The sequence below is a fragment of the Strigops habroptila genome, chromosome 10, assembly GCF_004027225.2.
Source record: "Strigops habroptila isolate Jane chromosome 10, bStrHab1.2.pri, whole genome shotgun sequence".
In the NCBI taxonomy this organism is placed as follows: domain Eukaryota; kingdom Metazoa; phylum Chordata; class Aves; order Psittaciformes; family Psittacidae; genus Strigops; species Strigops habroptila.
In genome coordinates this window covers 5636260-5658428 of record NC_046359.1, presented here as the reverse complement: position 1 = coordinate 5658428, position 22169 = coordinate 5636260, and the positions used below count along the sequence as shown (strand labels likewise).

The 22169-nt window shown below is 40.7% G+C and overlaps 1 protein-coding gene across 1 annotated transcript in view; it reads left to right on the top strand.

Annotated features, from left to right (window-relative positions):
• UST (uronyl 2-sulfotransferase) overlaps positions 1 to 22169 on the top strand; it is a 154647-nt gene that overhangs the window by 21517 nt on the left and 110961 nt on the right. The window lies entirely within an intron of this gene.

Below are 22169 nucleotides of genomic sequence, written 5' to 3'. Positions count from 1 at the left end.
TTGCAAACTGTAGGGAGTTTTGAAGTTAGGAATGTAGATAATCAGAGCAAGGTTGCAGAAACAGTGCCTATCAGAAACGAACACTAAAACCCCAATACAGATATCTTAGAATGTCTGAGATCGGGAGGAGGAAACAGTCTTAAGAGACATTGTTCATTATTATTAAATACAAAGTAAACTTTGTGAAATACAAACTTAGATAGACAAGGATTTACAAAGAAGAAAATTTTTATAGCTATAGGGAGGAATGAGGAATTACTTGAGTTTAAGCTTATTTCTGTCGGTGTGCTGTTCTCTGCACTGCATGAACAAGTATCTAGAAACGACCAGGAATCAGATGCTATTCCAGAAAGTTAGCAGTGTTTTAAGCTTCAAGGAGGAATGTTTGAAATTGCAGGAATTTCTGAATATCTCTTTTGCTGTTCTCTTAGAGAAAGAATTTGGATGTGCATTTGAATCTGGCTTTCTGAAAGTGAATATCAATATGGTCTATAAATTTTGATGTATATTGTGATTGTTATCACATAGCTGACATTTACTACTAACAGTTAAGAAAACCCCATGATCTAAAGACAACACATAACCACTGCTTACTGTTGGATGTGCATCAAACTCCTCTCTCCCTCTCAGAAAAATGCAGCCGGCTGTAGCTGCCAGCTAATGTACAAACAGAACCGAGAGAGGGAACAGCTGCGCTCTGAAAAATAGCATCGCTCAAAGGCAGCAGCGCCCGCCTTGCCTCCTTGGGTGTGTGGTTTCAGGCTAGAATTATGTATTTAGGGTTAATTTTACATGTGTAAGTAAGCTTTTCGAGGTGGTTAAAGATTTCTTGATGCACGCACACACACAAAAGTAACCATATGTTGGTTTTAAGAGTCATTTCATCCTGTTTTTCTTACCTTTGTGCTTCTAGCATTTCTTACACATTTGTGTGACAGTCAGTATTTGTTAGATAGGGATTAGGTCTGGTATTCTGCAGTCAGCATCTCTGAAGCTACTAGGTGAGTGCCTGTTGGCCAAACAGTCTTTATGCCTGGTTCACCTGGACTATGAGGAATATTGTCTAGAAATAGATGGCAGTGGCCTAGTAAAATACTTCTAGTTGGTGGGCTTCTGCATTGTGGGAAGCGTGACCCCTTTGCTAAGGAGCAGATAGTGTGTGTCATGCTTCAGTTAAGTCTGCAGCTGGATCTGCACATGGCAGATTTAAAACCAGAGTTAGTTGTGATTAAAATTATGGAAATTACACTATCAGAAAAAATTAAAGCAGTGAGTATGAGGAGTGATAAGTATGAAGGTGTGCATTCATGCAGCTTTTTGTTTGCATCATGGTGTGCCAAATGTCACTCTATATCTCACTGAAAGGTACAGTTGTCATATGGAAGGAATTTTTTTTACAAGCTAGAAGCTCTTGATTAACCATATTCTAGTGAATATACATTCAATACTGTTGTAAAATCTGACTTCCAATGACTGCTTTAGGTGACTATAAGTTTTTTTATTGTATTATGTCTGTCAGTTTTTACTGAGAACTGACAGCGTTTTGTCTCCATCATTATTGTGTGTTCTGTTCCAGGTGCCACAGGATACAGTATCTTTTTTTGAACTCCACAAAAATAAGCTTAACGCTTTATTTGCTCCAAGCCAAAAGAGCATTTATTTCCTGTTTGTTATGTTCTAGCCAATGAGCTATATTTTAGAAAGGGTATAACAATGGCGTTTTCTAGGTAGTGTGAATATAATTTGTCATGCAAGAAAAATTGTGTAGATTGTCTTAATTTCTAATAAGGTAACTGGTTTCTGGCTTTGTGTTACAAAGTTCTGGTTTATTGAAGGAGTAGGGATTACTCCTCCCATGAGCATATGGTGTTTTGTTTTCTCCATAAACCCCAGTAATTTTCAAGGGCAAGACAATTGCAACTTGTTTGCTGTATTTGGAAACTTGGATGCTGCTGTTTCCAATCATACAAAGTGAGGTTTTAGACTGGATTTTGACGGGGACACTAACATGCAGCCACAGTCTCTGCCTGCTCCTTCACTGATGCGTTGCTCCTGGAATGTCTTTCCTTGCTCTGAAGATGGCAGGCAGAATCTGTCCCCGGCCTCCCTGCCCTGGGGTCCATCACCTCACCTCACCTGAGTGTGGGGCATTCTCTAGTCAGAATAGTGGTCCTTCTGTGAAATGATATTAAGAATGTTACACGGATTTTTGTATTAAAGCTTCTAGTAATACTGAACAGCTGGAAAAAATTATGAATGTTTAAAATCCAAGATAAACAGAGCAGATGCAGGATGCAGGAGAATATTGTTTTGGACTTGCTGTAGCCGTGTCTCCTGGTAATTGCAGGCCATTTACTGGTCATGTTGGCTGTCTCCTGTAGAGCTGGAAGTGGAGTGAAGGGTGTGAAGGAAAGCCAGCTTCCCTCTGGGTACACTAGAGGTGTGTTGGGCTGAGGTGGTCACCCTGCAAGATCTGTGATTTTTCTGGTAGTACCAGTGACTTGGGAATAATGTAGTCAATATTAGCTGTTAAAATACTGAATTATATTAGCTGAGCAATACTAGTTGGGTTGATGCTGAATCATCTATGCTGACCATTACAGAATGACAGGAGATGCTATGGTAGGCTGTTTGTAGCTCTTAATGCTGTTGGACACTACTGTCAACATTGAAAACAGCTTGAAGGTTGTGGGAGTAAACACACAAGGGCTTTGTGGCTTATTGACCAGAAGGTGTTAATTCAGTCTTACCAACAAGGGACATAAGCTATGTACAGAGCCTTGCCTTCCTCCAAAAAGCATCACCCCTGCCTCTGCAAGGTTACCAGTCTGCTCTGGGCTCTGGCTAAGAGGCTAGATGGTCGCCAGTACATCTTGCAATGGCCATGACTGTGTTTGGACCAGTACCCTGTAGCTCTACGTTAGCTTTTTTTGGGGCGTGTGTTAGAATAAGCTGTTGTGTATTGCAGTGAATCCAGAAGCTGTGGACAAGGCCATTGGGGGTACAGAGGCTGAAGAGGGGGCTGTTTTGTGCAACACCTGAATGCCTGCACTGGTCCTGAAACACACCCATAGGCATGTATCCTCTCTTCCTATCCTAAGTCGTGGTGTTACCAGTGGTGAACTGATAAACAAACTGAACAAATTCACTGGTTTACTTTGTGAGATATGGAAATAAACTATTTATTGGCCTAAGTAAGAATATGTAAACTATATTTACTTATGTTTTTCTTATATTTGGATTTAGATTTTAATGCTGGGAGGCTGCACTTGTGAATTTTCTAAACAATTAATTGTCTGCCTGTCAAAGGGACACTCTGGCCTTGATTATGATACCAGATCCCATCTGTCCTAGCTGGTTTCATCATGCTGCTTCAAGTTGTATTAACACTTGAATGGGAAAGTAAATGTTTGCTAGCTTGTTTTGTGTGATGATATTAAAACTGGGAATTTGAAATTGAAGATGTTAGTTACATTCAATGATCGAACCCATTCTGCAGATCTTGGAGAATGGCATTTAGAAAAGCTGGAGTTGATAAACTGGGTTAGATTTTGGAGATGGTTTTTAGGTCTGTTGAAAACTTATTGTGGCAAACTTCTCGATTTGAGCACTGCCAAGTTCCCGGGAGTGCTGTCTTTGTCTTTTGAACTTTGCAGATGTCAGATGTTTCTTTAGAGCATTATATGGAAGTGTTGAAAATACGTGCATCAAGTGGTAGTTTTATGGAAGCATTTGTAGCATAAAACTAAGAGTGAAAACACTGTTCTGTCATGTGCGTCTTCCCCAGATGCTGAGAATCTTGGCAGTACTGTGGTTAAGATATTTGTTTCAATTTTTCCTGCATGTTAGAGCTGTTGACGTTTTAGGAATTTTTGTGGCAACGATTCAGTGGAGGAAAACATGATTAGAGGCTTGGGATGGGGGAGGTAACCCACATTCTATATATGCCTCTACTGCTGGATATATTTGGTATGTTGTATAAATAGTTTACCTTTATTTTCCCTTTCGATAAGCATATGGGCTAAGCTGTTTATTTTTGAATAGTAAGCCACACTGTGGTGGTTCTGGATGTGTAATTACTGGAAAGATTCTGAACATAATCAGACTTTTCTGGTGTTTTCTGAGTTGGACTAAAATATGCAGCTTTTAATAGCACATATCGGCTAACTTGCCTGTTTAGAATTTGTTGACTTTATCTTTTAAAATTCAACTGAAACTTCAAGGTGATGTGGCATAATTTGCTGAAAACATCAAGGTGGGTTTTTTATCCCTGTTTGTTAGCTTTTGTTGCGTTGTTGAGAGTGGAAGGTTGCAGAGGTATGTTTTTAAGATAATGTACTGAGACATCCCTAAAGATCTAGCTTTAGGAACAGAGCTAAGGGCTGAACACCACTCTTGGGCCTACTGCTTCAGTGCACTTTCTCTTTCATGTTCTCCATGCCTCCAGGGTTGCTTTGAAAGCTTACCTCCTTTTGCGGAGTTCCCGATCCTAACTTGCATACTCTGGCAACAACATGAGATTATGAAGGGAGCTGGAGAGGGTGGGTGTTGCCTAGCGGCTGAAATCCCTGCCCTTGTGTTTTCTTCTCGTAATATGCATGAATCCATAAACAAATAAAGACTACAGGTTTGTTCATAAATGCTGTGTTCAAGGACACTTTTTTTGGACACCAGCTTACTGGGGGAAGGATAACTGACAGTATCAGCTAGGTTGTCAGGCTGCCAGACTGCAAGGAGAAACTGCAGAATGCTACCTCCAGACATTTCAAGTGCTCTTTTCTTTCTCTTGAGCAGAGCTAGGGTGTTGTGAGCTATGTAATATGGAAATCAAAGCTAGGAATACAGGAGGGAAGGACCGTATGATCCAATGCACTGCTACTGTAAGCAACTACCTCCTAGAATACGTTTAAAAAAGTTTTAAAACTAGTTAGTTTTGTTTACTTTTGCATTCCTTCTGAAAGCTTGTTACCAAACAGCACTGCCCTGAAGTTTAGAAAATTCCTTTCACTTCCAGCTGAAACTTTTCACTCTGGCATCTTTGTTTCTGTGCCACAGTCTTTTTGTAGTTTACATAGCTGTTGTTCCTCTGAGCCTGTAAAAGCTAACATAGCCCTTTCACATAAAGAAAAACAGGACTTGTAGTTTCTGTCAGGATCTCTTCATTCCTCTGATGGTGCTAGTAATGCTTCTTGCATCTGTTACAGGGTGAATTACTCTTTCTGGAACAGAATGGACTAGAATGGTCCTCAGTATTTTATATACAGCCTAATGCAAGACTTTGTTCAGTGCTGTTACTACTTTCTTTCCTTCACAGGTCATAACTTTATTGATGTGCATTATGCTCCTGTTTGCCTTTCTTAACATTCATTATCACCTTTTTATAGGTATGGACAGGTTAATAGATATCTATTGCTTCCAGGTGAAAAGCTCCTGTCCTACTAGGGAGGGTCTTTTGGTGTATAGTGGTGTACTATTTAGTTTCACCTTGTTTCTGTTATTGTAATCCTCAGCATCACCACAGTTTTCCATAGTCCAAGTTCTAATCCTCCTCTGCTGACAGTTCCTTCTAGCTTCATGTCAACAGGAAGCTTCATTATAGCTGTCCTAACCTTTGTCCCAAGGTAATTACCAAAATTATGCCATTCCGATTACAGACTGAAGCATGTCCAAAGTAAGGTTTGTGCAGCTTTTGGTTCTTATTGTACAGTTACAAACTTCTTTTCTGCCTTTCTTTGGCAGAAGTTATTAAGTTCAGAGCAGAGGGCCAAGTTCTGATGCATTTTGGTTTGGTGTCAATCTACAGTCATTATGTGAAGCTGTAACAGTTGTGCATTACTTCAAGTATCCGACTATGATCGAGCAAGCCTTTCCCCCCTGCATTTGCCATTTCAGTTCCTTATAACTTCAAATGTATTTGTAAAATGTGAACACATGATTGGAAATTATGTAAGTCCAAGATGGATAGTAGCAGGGAACACTCTAAGATTACTGATTAGAGCTGGATAACTTACTGGTACTTTTCCTGTTCCTTCCACAACCCTTGCAGAGCAAACAGAAGACCAAATTCAGGATAAAAGGATGAGACTCAAGCATGTGTGATTGCTCTGACCAGATCTTAAAGGACTTGTCAAGTAATTAGTTTTTTTTAATTCCTGAGTAGTAACATAAAATATTTGGCAATTCCCAACGTTGTCGTTTGTTTGTTTTTTAATTTGAAATATCTAATAAATCACCAAGCTACAGCTATTCAGTATTTTTTCTAATTGGATTTTAAAATTATTGAAGTGAGATTTTTGACAAATCTCTGTTGAAGGGAGCTTAGTTTTATAGTCCCTAATCTTATAAGGTCATGATAAAGAATAAGGTTGTTGAACAAACTTAACATAATTCTTTTCTATCATGGCAGTTTCTATTGTATGTGGTTTGGGTTTAGAGATTGGGTTGAAAAGTTTTGTACCACAGTGTTCTGAAAAGTCTTTTTGGCAGTATGGAGCCATTTCAACAGTTGCTGTTAAAAGATCTGTGAATTTATTGTTTTATTTTATGAATAAATACCACAAATCTTAGTGTTAGGTGTAAGCTTCTTACCTTTCCCTTTCCATGTGGCAGATATAATGCATCTGGCTCTGGATGTTACTGGCTGTCTTCAGAAGACTTTCTTTTCAGAAAAACATATGGAGTCACTTATGTTGAATGTCAAAGTATCTTTCTCTCCATCATTTAAAAGTGCGACATACTTCTAACTGTTGACCTTTGTCTCCTATCTTTTTGTATGCCTCCTAAAGCAAATGAACTGTCACAATGAGGATACATGTTCTTACCTTGTAAAACCTGCAAGATGTGACCTATTAAGCAGAAGGACTGCACATCTGCAAGAGGAACTTTGTGTAGAGCTTTAAAGTGTGGGTGGTCTGTTTTCTTTTTTGGAGTTTTCCAAGGTTGCCAAAGTACCTGAGTGTTTTATTGCAAAGGAAAGCTTTCTGATGTTTTCTTATGCTGGAAATAACACAGTGTTTGCTCCTGAATTGAGAGGTAGAGGGAGAAGGGTGAGTTTCATGCTGGGGCAAGAAGACCCGGCTAAAAAGACTTGCAAATAGGTTTTGTGCAAAATTGGCCTAAATAGCCCTAATCAGGATGTAGTCCTGGAGTGGCTGTATCGGCTCTTGTTCCTCCTATTGAATTAAACAATTGATAACATGGCAGTGGCTACTTGGAAAGTAACATCTGCTGTTTGAAAACCACCTGAAATGCCTTACATATATTGGTTTTGTTTTCTTACAGCAATTGTTTCTTTCTGTGAAGCCACAAAAAAGTTGATCACGGATGCGTAGGGAAGTGGAGGTCAGACAAATGTTTTTTTGAAAGATACAGAATTCAAGAAGCAACTTCTTTGTGAGAATCTAATTACAATGGGACCTATACATACATCCAGGGTGATGGACAGCACTTGGTGAAATCCACTCCTTTTTTGCCACGAATTCCAGAGAGTGGATTCCCACTTCAGTTCTGTTCTGTTCCCCCCTACTGATGAGGACTGGAGGGGATTTGGGCTTGATTTTAGTCTGATGCCCTGGGTTTTGTTTATCGTTGCCTTTGCGTTCTGCTACTGCAGTGCAGTAGAGCCTCGTGCCAGGACTCCCTCTAAGAGGCTGATCAGGGTAAAGCAGGTCCACGAAGTAAAGGAAAGATAGTGTGTATTAATACCATGGCCTTTTTATTCTCTTTTGCAATCTTTTCAAGTGCTGCTGTGTGTGGATGGCCATTGAGTGCCTGCCTTGAACAGAATGGGTGGTGGAATGAGACTCAAGGTAGAATAGAAATTGGAAGAGTGATCTTGCCCTACAGTGAGCTTCCTTAGCATTGCTGGATTTTGCTGATGTTCCTGGGTAAATGTATTTCCCTCTAAAATGGCTTAATATGTAGTTGTCTAGCCTGAAACGGATAGAGCTAAGCAAACTGTGAAAAATGACAGTGTGATACTTCAAATAAAGTAGTTTGAAGTTACACTGAAGTAGAATTCCAGCAACTTTGACATTACTTCTCAAAGCTCAGGGCTGAGGGGAGTAAAAGTGTTGCAATTTCTCCATAAGAGACCTGGCTGACATTTTTGCTGCTCAGTACAGCACTGGAGGACAAGTCAGCTCCTTATCTCTTCCTCTAACCTTATGAAAAGTACAGTTTATTCCCTATATAATATATAATAATCTGGGCCACTTCCTGGAATACTATCCTGGGCCTTGAGAAACAAGTCTTACGGTAACATGGCACCACCGAGAGAATTGAGTCAGACAATGGGACTCATTTCCAGAATAACGTTATAGACACTTGGGCCAAAGAGCATGGCATTGAGTGGGTATATCGCATCCCTTACCATGCACCAGCCTCTGGGAAAATCGAACAATACAATGGGCTGTTAAAAACTACACTGAGAGCAATGGGTGGTGGGACTTTCAAACGTTGGGATACACATTTACCAAAAGCCACCTGGTTGGTCAACACTAGGGGACCTGCCAAGAGGGCTGGCCCAGCCCAATCAGAACTTTTACGAACATGGCATGACATAAATCATATGGAATAAGGGGATGTTGTCCTGTTTTGTCAGGGATAGAGTTGATTTTTTTTTTTCCAGCTGCTACAGTACTATGCTTCGCATTTAGTGTGAGAATAATGTTGATAACACACCAGTGTTTTATTTGTTACTAAGTTGTGCTTGCTCTAAGTCAAGGACTTCTCAGTTTCCCATGCTCTGCCAATAAGGAGGTGCACAGGAAGCTGGGAAGGAACACAGCCAGCAGCGGACCCGAACCAGCCAAAGGGATATTCCATACTGTAGAACATCATGCTCAATATGTAAACTGGGAGGAGTTGGCTGGGAGGCACCCATCACTGCTCAGGACAGGCTAGGTACTGAGCAGTAGGTGGTAAGCAATTGTATTGTGCATCTGTTGTGTTTCTTGAGCTTTATTCCTCTCTTTCTCTTATCTCCCTTTTAATTTTTATTATTATAATTATATTTTACTGTATTTCAGTTATTAAACTGTTCTTAACCCATGAGTTTTGCCTTTTTCTGATTCTCCTTCCCCATCCCACTGCAGGGCAGGGGAAGGGGAGGCAGGAGTGAGTGAGCAGCTGCATGGTACTTAGTCGCTGGCTGGCGTTAAACTGCGATATAGATGTACAGGCTCTGGGGAAGCATGTGAGTGTCTTCAGTCATTGGAAGTGGTTATGAATAGTTATAAAACACACATTTTCTGTGTGGAGGGATGGAAAAGGAGATGGTAGGTAACAAGCTGAGAAGCAGAGAGGAATGGGAAGCCTCTACAGTTGTCCCATCCTTTATTGTGTAAGCCAACAGATGAGAGAGGAGAAATGATCAGTTGAAGTAAAACAAAAAAAAGATATCCTTTTGAACTTTCTTGCTTTGCTGCCTTCACCAAAAAAAAAAAAAAAAAAGTCTTAGAAAAGCGATTGATAGGTTTGCAGGTGAAGACATGTTGAGCCTTTTGATGTTTTCACCTCAGATATCTCCAGTCCCTTGTTGGGGGCTGCTGAGAAATTTTTGTGTATGCTCCAGTTAGCTCTGAAGGCAGTGAGAGCCCCTCAGCGCAGGCTGGAATATGCTGTGGCAGGAAGGAGGTGGGTGTTTTGTTGCGCTGGCTTCTGGTTACTGCCTTTTAATTTGCTTGTCTTGCTGTAGGTATGTCTTTGCAGTTTCTTTAAAAAGGCATGCATGGTTATAACTGTTAGAAGCTGGGCGCTTGGTGTCACTCCACAAATTTATGTACTGTTTAAAGTATTGCTTTCTCTACTAGATGCCTCCTGGGTACATGCATTCTTGTTAGGCTTCAGAGACAAGAATTCTTACATTAAAAATACTGGTGCAAATGCGTAAGTATTGAAATTATTTTTGTTTACAAATCTGAAAGTTATTGTCTCATATCTTGTATTGTCTTAACTCTGGATACTGTGGCATCCAGAGTTGCCCTGAAAATGAAAGGGGTGAAATCCATAGTGCTCTAATGAGTATTGATGTCAGGTAGAAGATGTGTTTGTGCATCAGTGGCACTTCTGCTACGTGCAGGCAGAAGTACTGGAACTGTTCTGCCTTAAAGAGAAGAAAAAATGTTCCATTTCTGCCACAGGTTTGATGAAGTTGAGCATTATGGAAAGAGGGGTAAGGTTTGTTTTTATTAGATAATGGTTATGGCTGAGGAAAAAAAAACCCAAAAACTTCGCTGTAAAAAATGTTTTCTGAGGTGACTAGGTGGTGAGAGCAGGATTTCTTATTAGTTCTGCAGATGTACTCAGTATTTCTCTTACTCAGCATCTTTGAGATCCTGTTTTCTTTGCTCTGAATTTGTCCGTAACCCCCTTATTTAATCCACTGGGTCAGTAGGGTACTACACCGAACAGGGTTTCCTGGCTTGTTCTCATGGGGCATGTGCACACCTCAGTAAGATTCGTGCCATCTACCACTGGCAATTCTTCACAATGAGGTAAACATGTACTTTCTCTCTGTCATTAATTGGTAATGCTTGTGTATTTGATAAGAGAAGATGTCCTTTTTGCATATGTCAGGTGTTACTCCTGAAAGCCTACAGCACAGGACAAAGGTTGGATGTGAAAAATACTGGTCGAAATGGCCAAAGCTCTTAGTTTCTAGGCAAGTGGAAATAGGACCTTTGGACAGGAGGTGGGTGCTGCCGTGGTTAGGAGGTTCAGCGAACAGTTTGTACCCGGCTGCCATTGCTGTGAGGTTGAGGGAGACCAGCTGAGGCCACATGGCAGCCTCCTCTGGTCAGAGCCAAGCAGTGGTCCAGGGGGCACCATGAAGCGTGCAGAGATGTCCATGCCTGGCGAGTGCAGGTTTTGCTAGCACATAGGACCAGGACAGCAGGAGTGTCAGCAGCATGGCATGCCCTGGTGCGCTTTTGGCTCTGTAGCATTTCAGCCTGAGTGCTGGCCCGCTGTCAAGGTAATATACTCTTTCTGTTTCCAGGTGTGGCTTTGCTATCTGCACCTCCCACTGTGGGTCACAGAGGTGTCCACAGTTTCATGATTTCTTGATCAGTGCATATTTTTGGGAAAATCTAGAAATTAGTATGTTTACATATTTTCTTGCTTTCCACCAGCTTTATGGCCAGCTCTAATGATGTTCATCAATTATTACCAGAGGAACTTGTCAGCATGAGGGTAGTTCAACAGATGCAGGAAAGAAAGGTTGTTTTGAAGAAAGAAATTCTAATGGAAATGGAATGTGAAAAAGAACTACTGGAGACCTCTGGAAAAAATGTTTTTCTTGTTTCTGGTACTAGCAGAGCTTCAAGATTTAAAGGTCTGCCAGGAGATCAGTGTGGAATTGGTGCTTGCAGAGGCACGCACTAACATTTGGAGAGATTTAGATGTGAAATTGCTAGTTCAGATTCACTTGATCTGGATTTAAGAATAATCCAGAATATAAATTCTATGATATTTAAATACAAAGAAGGAACTGAAAGACCTAAGAACCATCTAAAAATTCTCTGGGCATCATATTTGTTGTTTACGTGTTGAAAGGGCAGATGCTAAGTATTTATATTTTGTGCCTCATTTTAAAGGCTAAACCCAGATGAAGGCAGGAAGTGCTTGTGCACTTCTGTGCACATCTGTCTAAGTAACAATGATAGCATAGGAAAATTGCCTCTGCTTCTAGAAAAAAGAGGGCAAAAAATCTACAGAATACTAGAAAAAAATTAAACACAGCAAATGAAGTTCTTTGGGGTTTAAGACAATTTATCCTTTTTGGCTATGTCCAGTCAAATATTTCCTCCATAAGAAAGAAAGACTCTTCAAAAAGTCATGAAGATAAATTTTACAGAGATATATACATATATATATTGGGAGGAGAGAGGACAGGGGGAAGAGCGACATATCCAGTCCTTCTGTAAAACGTCATGCAAAACATGATGCCTGTATGATGACCAAAGATAACAGAGTTTGTTAGAAGTCACACTTTGACTTCTGCTGTTGTGGACTTAATTTTTTGAATGCAGACGTACTATTTGGCTTCAGAAATACTTAATGGCAGTGACTGACGTGAGGTATAGTTCAATGGCTATTGACAAAATAGCAGTTTTAAATTATAGATATTATTAACTCACTACAGAGATATGTTGCTGGTGTCTAGAGCCAATCAGCACCTGCTGCCTTTTGACTAAACTATTTGATATTAAGTATTGTGTCTGTGACCAAGTGGAAATTAGTCCCAAGCCGTAGATCAAAGGCAGAATTTTTAAAGGCTAATCCTGAAAATGAGTTGGACAAGTAATACTTGTAAACTCTGTTTCATAAATGGAGTTGTTCTGTTCAGCTTTTCTTGGCTATTAGTGTTGCTGGGCTCAAGTATAATCATTTAAGGAGTAAAACTTGTTGTAGTTGTTAAAATCTGAAAAATCCTCTGTGTCTTCCAGAGATAGAGCGGTATTTTCTGTGTTTAAGTATCTGTTAATTTTGGCCTAAGCAGCAATAGCTACTAGTGTAACATTTGTGCCATCCAGATTTAGAATCCTTTCAAATACTTAAATACATACAATTACTAAATTGTATAGGTCCATATTCAAGCTTAAGCTTGTGTTTTTATATAGGGTTTTTTTCCTATGCATCAGCATGCACTTTATACTGATGCTGTGGCAATAAAGAAATTATTTGCTCCTGATACATGTGGATAGTAGAACAGTGATTTATCTCTGTGCATAGTATAGTTTTGAACAGCCACATATTTTAGGAGAAAAAAACTAATTGGAGAGAGCACTAGGAAAAACAAATCAAACAAAGAAAAAACCACAAAAGATTATTTGAGGGCTAGAAAAAATACCTTTCAATGGAAAACTTGGTATTGGTTTAGCTTAAAGACAACTGGGACAGAACTTGATCACAGCAGTCAAGTGAATTTGCAGGAAGAAAATACCAAAGAAATTACAGTATGTGAAAGAGTCATAACAGGAAGCAATAGCTGGAAGCTGCAGTCAGATAAATTTGAATTGGAAATAGCAATGATAACGCGATCATGTGGACAACTGGGGACAACCAGAAGATGCAAAGAGAAAAATCTGTTGTGGAGAATTTGGCTGTAACAAGGTACCAAGTTCTTTGTTAAAAGTTATATTACGAGAAACCTTTTGGCTTTCCTATGCTGTTTGTGTAGAAGCTACGGAAAAATACAAGATTTTTAATTAAGGGAGGAGAAAAATGTTCTGGGAGATTATCAGCAATGTAGGACAAAAACATTTCTTGTGGCAAGGACTCAAAGATATGTCTTTTTTGAAGAAAAAAAAAAAGAACTGATTTTTTTGGCAAATGTTAAGAGTTGTAATACTCAGCACTCCAAAAATGAGTCAGTTTTTTACAACCTCATCATGACAATTTAGTTTTGAAATAAAACGGGCTGTAACAGTCTGTCAGAATAGACTTGAGCTGTTTTGAGCAGTATCAACTGCTTTGTTTCTGCCTTCAAAAATGGCAGCTTTCACTGAAAGCGGGGGGACTCTGTAAATGCTTTGTAGATACTCCACTGGTGGGAGACCTGGGCAGTAATTGAGAGGTAAAATTTCCTAACCTGTTGTACTGGACTGTGGTAGGAGAATAACTTGGCCTTTGGGAGGGGAGAGAAGGGAGATGCTTTCTGATTTCAGGAAAGAATCTGAATTTTATGCATCATTTTTGGCTGTGTTGGTTCACTCTACATAATTTGCCCAAGGGTTAAGCTCTGTGTACTTGAGCTGAATACTTGTCTCTTTACAAAATACGGGTGCTGTGAGGTTTGGTATTATAAACAACTGCAAATAATAGCTTACTCATGACACAGCCTTGAACAAGTACCTTGTATGGGTGCCAGAGAGGATTGCTCCTGGGCTCTAGCAGACTTTATCACCAGCAGACCTACAAAGTTGTCGTGGAAAGGAGTACCCCTTGAGCTCTCTGAACAAGCTGTGCAAGCTTTCACTGAGCAAGTTTTTCAACAAGAACATCTGTGGGGGTTTTTTCCTCCCATATGATCCCCCTTCAAGATCATCATCCATCCCTTTTGACTGCAAGGGAGGAAGAAAGGTTGTGGGCGCTACATGACTTGGAAGATACAGAGGCAAAGGAGGGTGCTTTACTGAGCCTCATGGAGCCAGGTTGGATTTTGCAGTACAGGTAGAGAGAGGAACTGGGCTGGGGAGGAGGCAGCAGGAGCCAGGGAGGCTGGCAGAAGTGCTGCAGAGCATGGCCAGCAAGTGAGGGCTGCCTGCGGCCACACCAGCCAGCCAGGTCTCGCAGCTGACAGCGGCAGTGGAGAGGGACTGTCCCAGAAGCAGAGCCAAGAGACCAGTGAAACAATCATAGCTAGTCCTGGGAAATTCTTTTATGTGCCAGGAAAAGCTTTGCTTGTGCTTTTCTTGGATCTCTGTCTTGAGCTTTTCGTAGAAAACAGCAAGAGGGTTAGCATCAGATTGAATTTGGGGTTTGACCTCCTGAAAAAGTGAAGTTGGTAATCAAAAAGCGAAGCATGTGAATTCTTGTGGTTCAGGAGCAGATGTCCAGTTCAGTATTACGTACCTCCCAGAACACTACATATTTCCAAACAATTCTAAACCAGTACCAGACATCATCATGTTAGTGCCCTGTTCAGCATTGGCCTTGCAATACCTGGGCTCTCTTCAAACGGATGACAGTCTTTTCTCCTGAGGTGGCTAAGCCTTTTATACTTCTGCTCTTAATGTTTTGAACATCAGGACCAAAAATGCTGAGTGATGTTTCTTTTCTCCTATATTCCTTAGTGTAACGTAGCAGGAAAAGTAGGAGGCTAGCCCTCTAGCATATCTGAATAGTTCCAACTGCTCTTCCTGAGTTATTGCTCTTAGTCATAGGCTTTCATGTGTCAGGAATAACATGCATATGCCCAGCATTACCAGTGTTAGCTCTGAGTTGGTAATCTGCTTGAAGGTAACTAAAAGAGTGCTTGTGCTTGGGATCACCACCAGAACGACAGTAAGCAAGCTAATTTTATATATAGAATGGTCATAGAAAAATGAACATACTTATTCTTCTGAATGTGCTATTAAGTCATATGTGATGGGTCACAATTTGGAAAGAAATGTTTTGTCATTTGAAACTGTGTGACCTGAGGCACAGAAATTATTTTTCTGAACTTAGAGATGACAATTGCTTCTTACACAAATACCCCAAAAGAAATGGTGTAGTATCTCTTGCCAGCATTACATGAAAGCTAATGATGATGTTCTGTAGTGCTTGATCATCTTATTCAGATGTATGTGCTTTGGTTACATGAGCATGAACTAGTTTTCCATCTTTTGAAACTGACATGCTACTTTGGAGAAAAAATAATGGCTTAAAATTAGAGTTTGGTTTACCATGACTGATGGGTATTGTGATAGTGTTGTGTGGTTTGACTATTTTGTTGTGGACTTTGTGATGTATTTACAATTTCACGGAAGACTCACAGGTCACAAGATCTACATCTCCACCCTTGTAATAATGCAGCCTTTTATTCCCATAAAGCTGGAGATCTAACAGGATGACCAGTTTATTGATCCAAGGAAACTTGCCACATTAAAGCTGGAGGAAAGAGAGGCATAAATGCCTGCATTTAAATAATGGGATAGTACAAATGAAGCTGGATTTAGTTACTTTTATTGGACGGTGTAGAGACAACAAAAGAAGCTAATGGGCTCAAGCTGTAAAAAGGAAAGTATTCACGTGGACAGTGCTGGAAGTCTTCTTGCTCTCACTCTCTGCTCGCTGAGATTTGTACTTTGTCACAGCTCTTGTTTTAGAACAAATACCACGCAAAAAGAAGGTGGGTCTGGTACAAACAAATATTTGGGGTGTTTTTTTCATCTAATTTCATGTATTTATTCTTTTTCTTTTCATAAGAAAAGAATAGTCATGGCTCCTGTGCAAGGCACAACAGCCTGAAACATCTCCGTATGTACAGCCTCTGGAAGAGGAAGGATCTCATGATGCAGAATTTCATGTAGCGCATGTCAGCCAGAGTAGCACTCTTAAAAAGGTGGGAGAGGAGTCTGTTGTGGTATGTTAACAAGCTCATCAGTGTCTGAAAATGTCTGAAATTGATTTTATCTGTGTTGAGTAACTGGACTCTGTTACTGGGTTTTATCGGTATTGATGGACTGGAGTAAAATCCACTCCCTCTCGGCAACTGCTTCTCCCTCTCAGTAGCAGTAGTAGCAGCCTGCCTCCATTTGAACATATTTTACCAAGATTATCCCATCTTCCTCCCATGTGCTGTGTCTAATACTGCTGTGGGGCTTTGTGGGTGTTCAGAGTTTCATGGCTTTCAGTGCATGTTCTCACAAACCTAATGGGCCACTCTGCTCCTCAGTGTGTTGTAACAGCAATGCTCTGTCCCACATGTAATCCAGATCCATGGGGATCGTGGAATGTTTTGGAGGGGGAGTTGTGTAAGTTTGGGTGGTCATTCACACCTGTTAAAGGAAGGCAAAGGAAGCATAGGTTGCCTATGAGGCATACTTCAAATAAAAATTGGAAAGTTGATACCAGGGCTGTGCTTCCAGAGAAACCTGCATTGTCATGAGTGACAGCAGAAAGAAGCTACTGGTTATTTCTGCTTTGTTGCATCAGAACTTTCTGTGTATCAGCCTCCACATATCGGGTGTGAAACAATATCTGAAAATGTTAGGCAAAAAAAGAACTTCTAATTACATGCATTTTTCAAGTTTACTGATTTATTTGAGTGGCCTTTATATTACCAGGAACAAAAAGAACCTTAATCTATCTTCTGAAGAAAAGTCATTAAAATGAGACAGTTAGGAACAAATTAGCACATCATCTGTATGCTGAAGATTTTGAGGATAAGCAACTACAGAAATTCAGAATACGTGAATTAGTAACAGCATGACTGCTGCACATCTCAGCACAGTAATTCAGCGTGATCACATTCCGTGTTTATTTTGCACACAACTTTTTCTAAGGAGCTATTCAAAACTTGGATTATGCTTTTCACATCCCGTGATCCTGACATTCAGCAATAATGAGCTCACATAGTTAAATTTTCAGTACTTAAAAATAACAAAACAAAACCACTGAAGAAGGAAAAAAAAAAAGCAACCCCCAAACCAAAACTTCTGTTAATTGAATTCAGATGTCTTGTCTGGAGAACATTCGATTAAACACAAAAATAGGGTACTTTTTGGTTCAGCAAAAAGTTTTGTGGGCTTTTTTATTATTAATATCTTTGTTTCTTGTTGTATGTTTCTTATGTGTACCAAAAACTGTCTGGATAGCGCAGTATCAAGCTTTTGTCTGTATGTATTTATTTTGCTTTCCTTTTTTTCTGCTCAGTAAAAAAACAGGTTGTGTTTCCAGCTGTAATTTCTGTGTCTAGCTTGAGAGTCTGTTTCAAAATAGATGTTCACTGTTTTCACAAGTCTTTGTAAATTATAAGACTGTTCTGTTGTCAACCTGGAGAGGTCTGTGAGAGCAGATCTCCTGTGCCAACCTGGGCAGTCACTGGGTTGTGTGGTGTGTCATCAGGACTGCTGCCAAGGACCAAGGAAGGAAAAATCAGGAGATGACATATATTGAAAGTGTCAGTGATACATGCCAAGAAGCATAAGTAGAGAAGCTGGAGAAGAGCTGCAGGACTGTGTTGCATCAGTGATGCAGGGAGGCAGGCTGGCCTCTGCTTCATCAGGTTCTAGCATAAGACTGGTCCCAGATGATGCAGAAAGTGGCAGGGCAGGAGAGGAAAGCCTCCCAACGGCAGTACCAGTGCCTTGCTGGAGGCTGGCATTCATTCTTGCCTCTGTAGTGGGCACTCCAGTGGGCAGCTTAGCAGCTCGGTTGGGTCAGCATGTTTGCAGTTGATTGCAAACTGAGCATTCCTTGTCTTCTGGTCACCAAAAGGAAAATATATCAGGCAGATTTCTGTAAGCTTTAGATGCGCAAATGACACCAGCTACAGTTCAGGCAGGATGCTTGTGCGCCTTGTGTGTGTGGAGATTGTTTTACAGGCTGCTCCATTACTCCAGCAGCCGCTGTTTACATGTGTACATGTATTACATGCTTACTAATGCTCTTCAGTGGCATGTGTACCTTGGCCTGTCCTAATGGCAAGAGGGCTTCTTGCCCTGGAGAAGATTCCTCAGATTAATTACTACTGTGGATGCCTGTGTGGCCATGGCAGACTCGCTGTGGCCGCAGGTCTGAGAGTTGCTATAGGACCGTGGTGTTTCTGTGTGAGGCAGAAATTCCTGCCAGGTGCCTGTGGGTGTGGGGAACATTAGATTTTCCATGGTGGCCTTGCACAAAGGTCCCTCGGGGCTTGTGGGGCTGCCAGCCAGGCCCCACAGTGGTTTGGCTGGCACTGGAGCCAGTGGGAAAGCTGTGACAGGCGCTTCAGAGGGGAGCTGATGGCTCAACTACACTGGGGACTTCACTTTCTGTGTTGAGTAGGGTAGTAGTTGAAGTGCTGAAGGATGGACTGTAAGGCTGAATCAATGCCTACCCGGCTTGCGTTGTGCGCTTGCCATGTCTTGCGGGCTGTCAGGAAGTTTAGTTTGGTTTGTATTACAAGTGAAGTGTATCTGTAGTGCTTGAGCAAAAGCTGTCATTCTTAAAGCTGAGGTTCGGGGCTTTTCTTTGTTGTTATTGCATTAAAATGGCATTCCTAACAGTTGAAAAAGGTGCAGAATTGTTGTGGTTAAACTGTTTACAGGAAACGTAAACATATGATGGAGTATACTGGAAGAGCAGTTTAGCTGGCCTTCTGTTGGATTTGGCAAAATCTCAAATATCATTGAGCAGTAGTGGTTATTCAACTGTCGCTTTGAATGTTTTCTCTCACTGTTTTTCCCTGTTATTGCTGATCAGGTGAATGCCCGGATTGGGAGGAGTTTAGGTATAAGCGGATCAGCATTAGTAGCACAGCTGTTTGGTACGGGATACTCTCATCACATAACACTACAAGTGTTATTCTTTTTTTTTTGGTTTTTTTTGTTTTTTAAAGTATTTTGCAGAATAGGGATTTCTGCTAAAGTAAAAGTAAGAGATTAAATGGAAGTGTGAATGTACTTGAGTTTCTAAAAGCAGCAGTAGGAAGAGAAAGCAAACAGGTTTCAGTTTCCATAGAAACAAAGAGAGGAAAAAAAGAATATTTCAAAACAGCTTGTAATTCCTGTGTCTCCTTTCTCACTTTAACACTTAACCAGAAGTCTCTGCAGTAGGCGCCTTATCGGGAGTCCTACTTCCAGAATGGTGTGGTTTCAATTCAGGGCTGCTAGAAATGAAAATACAGTAAAGAATTATATCTCAATAGTTTCATATGTGCCACATTGTCGTTTTGGAGCATTCAAAGCTGCATTGGTCGATTCAGTCATAAATTAATTCAAGTTTATAACGACCATCATGTGTAGTGGCACAAAGTTTGCTATCAGCCATAAAAACGTTGCTGTTCAAGTGCTTAACATAATACATGGAGAAGCTGGAAGGTGACTGCTATGTCCTGGGAACAATGTCTTGCAGGTTCCGTGGTTCAGCGCTCAGAGGTCATATTGAAAGCCACAAGCGGAGCAGCTGGTGCGGCACTTCCCAGTCCTACCTGAAAGGGAAAGCAGCACTGCTGAAGTGCCGCTCAGGTCTGGCTGCCATGGCTGGGTGAGGCAGAGGGAGGCTGCTGCGAGGTGGCACCGGGGGCTCCGTGGTGCAGGTGCCGTGTTTGTGACCAGGTACAGCTCAGGGCAGGTTTGCAGAAGGCAGAGGGATGACCATGTGCTAGTCATGGTGGCTGCTTGTGGTGGTTTGGAACAGGGTCTGGCTGCTGGATGTAGTTGTTTGTCATTTTGGGTGTGCTAGAGTACAATTAGAAAACTGATAATGTTTCATAGGAGCAAACTTTTTTTTACTTCATTTAACCTGTATTCTCCATTATGACATTCTTTGTTGATGAGAATAATAAGATGTTGATAAGAGTAGTAAGTATAATATTTTTCATACACTGCAGTGCTAAGCTATGATGGCCTATGTACATGTTAAGGAAGGTGTCTAGTAAAGATCAGTATGCTGGTTTTGTGCAATATCTGCTTTAATGCTTAGAAAGTGGAGAGTTAACATTTTGATTATATTTGCAGATGATTCTGAAGTAAAGATACTATAAAAGCCAGTAAGGGCGGAGAGACATTTCAGAATGGTCTAGAAAAATTAGGTTGACAGTAAATAAGAGGTTGGTTGTGGAAAAATATTGAACTGGCATAATTGCAGAAAAATAGTTAAAATGCCAAAATTGCATAATGTTCTGAGTACTAAATAACACACTAGAAGTGAAAGTCAAATAAAAAACAGATTGCAAAGAAATAAGATTATAATTTCAGCTGTGTGAAAACTGTTATGTTAGATGTGAAGATATTCTTACATTTGTAATGGCAGAAATTTTCTAATCACTGAATATGTTGTAACTGGATTTCTGACATTTCTGTGCTGCCTTTATGAGTTTCCTGAAAAGTGTGAACTGCCTTCGCTTATTTCTGTACCGAAAACAAATTTTGAAACTGGAAAATGCCTGTTTCTCTAAGATTATTTTAACAGAAATTGTAGCTCCTCCAGGATATTGGTCAGCAGCTGGGAGGAGTAAAACTGCTTTCCCCTTTGTGATCTTTGAGTGACTAAATTATTCCTAGATCTTAGTTATACTATGAAATCACATTTCCCAACCTACCCTAGCTATTTTTTACATACATTGCCGGTCCTGTTCTGTCTGGGTGAAGCCACTGCTGACTAGTCGTGTAGAGTAATATAAACGTATTAAAGTTCTTGAAGCTTCAGAGTCATGCTTTATTTGTGTATTGTGCACTTGTGGATGAATTCATGCTTTGGAAAGGGTGCCTTGACTGTCTGGTATTTTTGTGTTAATATTGTCAGAATATTGCACAGAAAGTGAAGTGTCAGAAAAGTCCACCTTATAACAGCTCAGGTCTGTGCAGGAAATCCCTCTTTCCTTAAGAGGAGACACTATTCTGTATAACCGAAACTTAAGTAGCTGGAAGTTTCCACTGATTTTAGCGCTGGCTTCCAGCAGAAATTATTTTAAAAGTTCATTTGGGTTCTGGTGACCCAAGTGTCTGTTCTGCAGAATGGTTGAAAAATGAAATCAGGAGTGCCTAGGTAAATAGTGGGTTTGTTTTGTCTTTTTGTTTGTTTCTTGTCATTTGTGGCTAAAGCACCGTTATCTAATGTGATGATATAACCTATTTGCTTCTCATGAATCGTATGCCTTAGTCCCAGCAATGGTATCAGTGTTGGCCAGTATATTGCATTGGCTGAATCCAGAAGTTGGAGAAACAACGGCAGAAGACCAAAAACTCCTTAACAGCTGTTCAGCTTACTGACATTTGTTTTCTAGCTAATTTTTGGTAAAGGAGGAGAGGGATCCACACGATGCTGTAACGTTTTGCTCCACGTTTCTTGGGGCTCATCTGCATTGCTCTTTTTCTGTCTTAGCTCCCACAGTAACTTTGGATGTGTTTGCATGCGAATGTGTCCAAATTAAATGTCCAAAGAGCAGCAACAAAACTGGTGAAGGGTCTGGAGCATAAGTCTTAGGAGGAGCAGCTGAGGGAACTCAGGTTGCTTACTCTGGAGAAAAGGAGACTCAGGGGAGACCTTATTGCTGTCTGCAACTGCCTGAAAGGAGGTTGTAGCACTGTGGGTGTTGGTCTCTTCTCTCATGTAGCAAGCGATAGGACAAGAGGAAATGGCCTCAAGTTGCAAGAGGAGATGTTTAGATTGGATATTAGGAAAAACTTCTTCACCAAAAGGACTGTCAAACACTGGAACAGGCTGCACAGGGAAGTGGTAGAGTCACCATCCCTGGAGATATTAAAAAAGACATGTAGGGACATGGTTTAGTGGTGGACTTGGCAGTGCTAGGTTAATGGTTGGACTTGATCTTAAAGGTCTTTTCCAACCTAAATGATTCTATGATTCTACAATGTAAACCAAAGCTTGTGATTCCCAGGAGCTGTGGTTGTTGACAGTTGTGAACACAAGTCCCTCGGGCTCAGTAGACATATAACTTACAGTAGTCCTGCTGTTGCTGGTAGTGCTCCCAGGCTCGGCAGTGATGGTGGAAGAGGTTGAGGATGTGGCTCAAC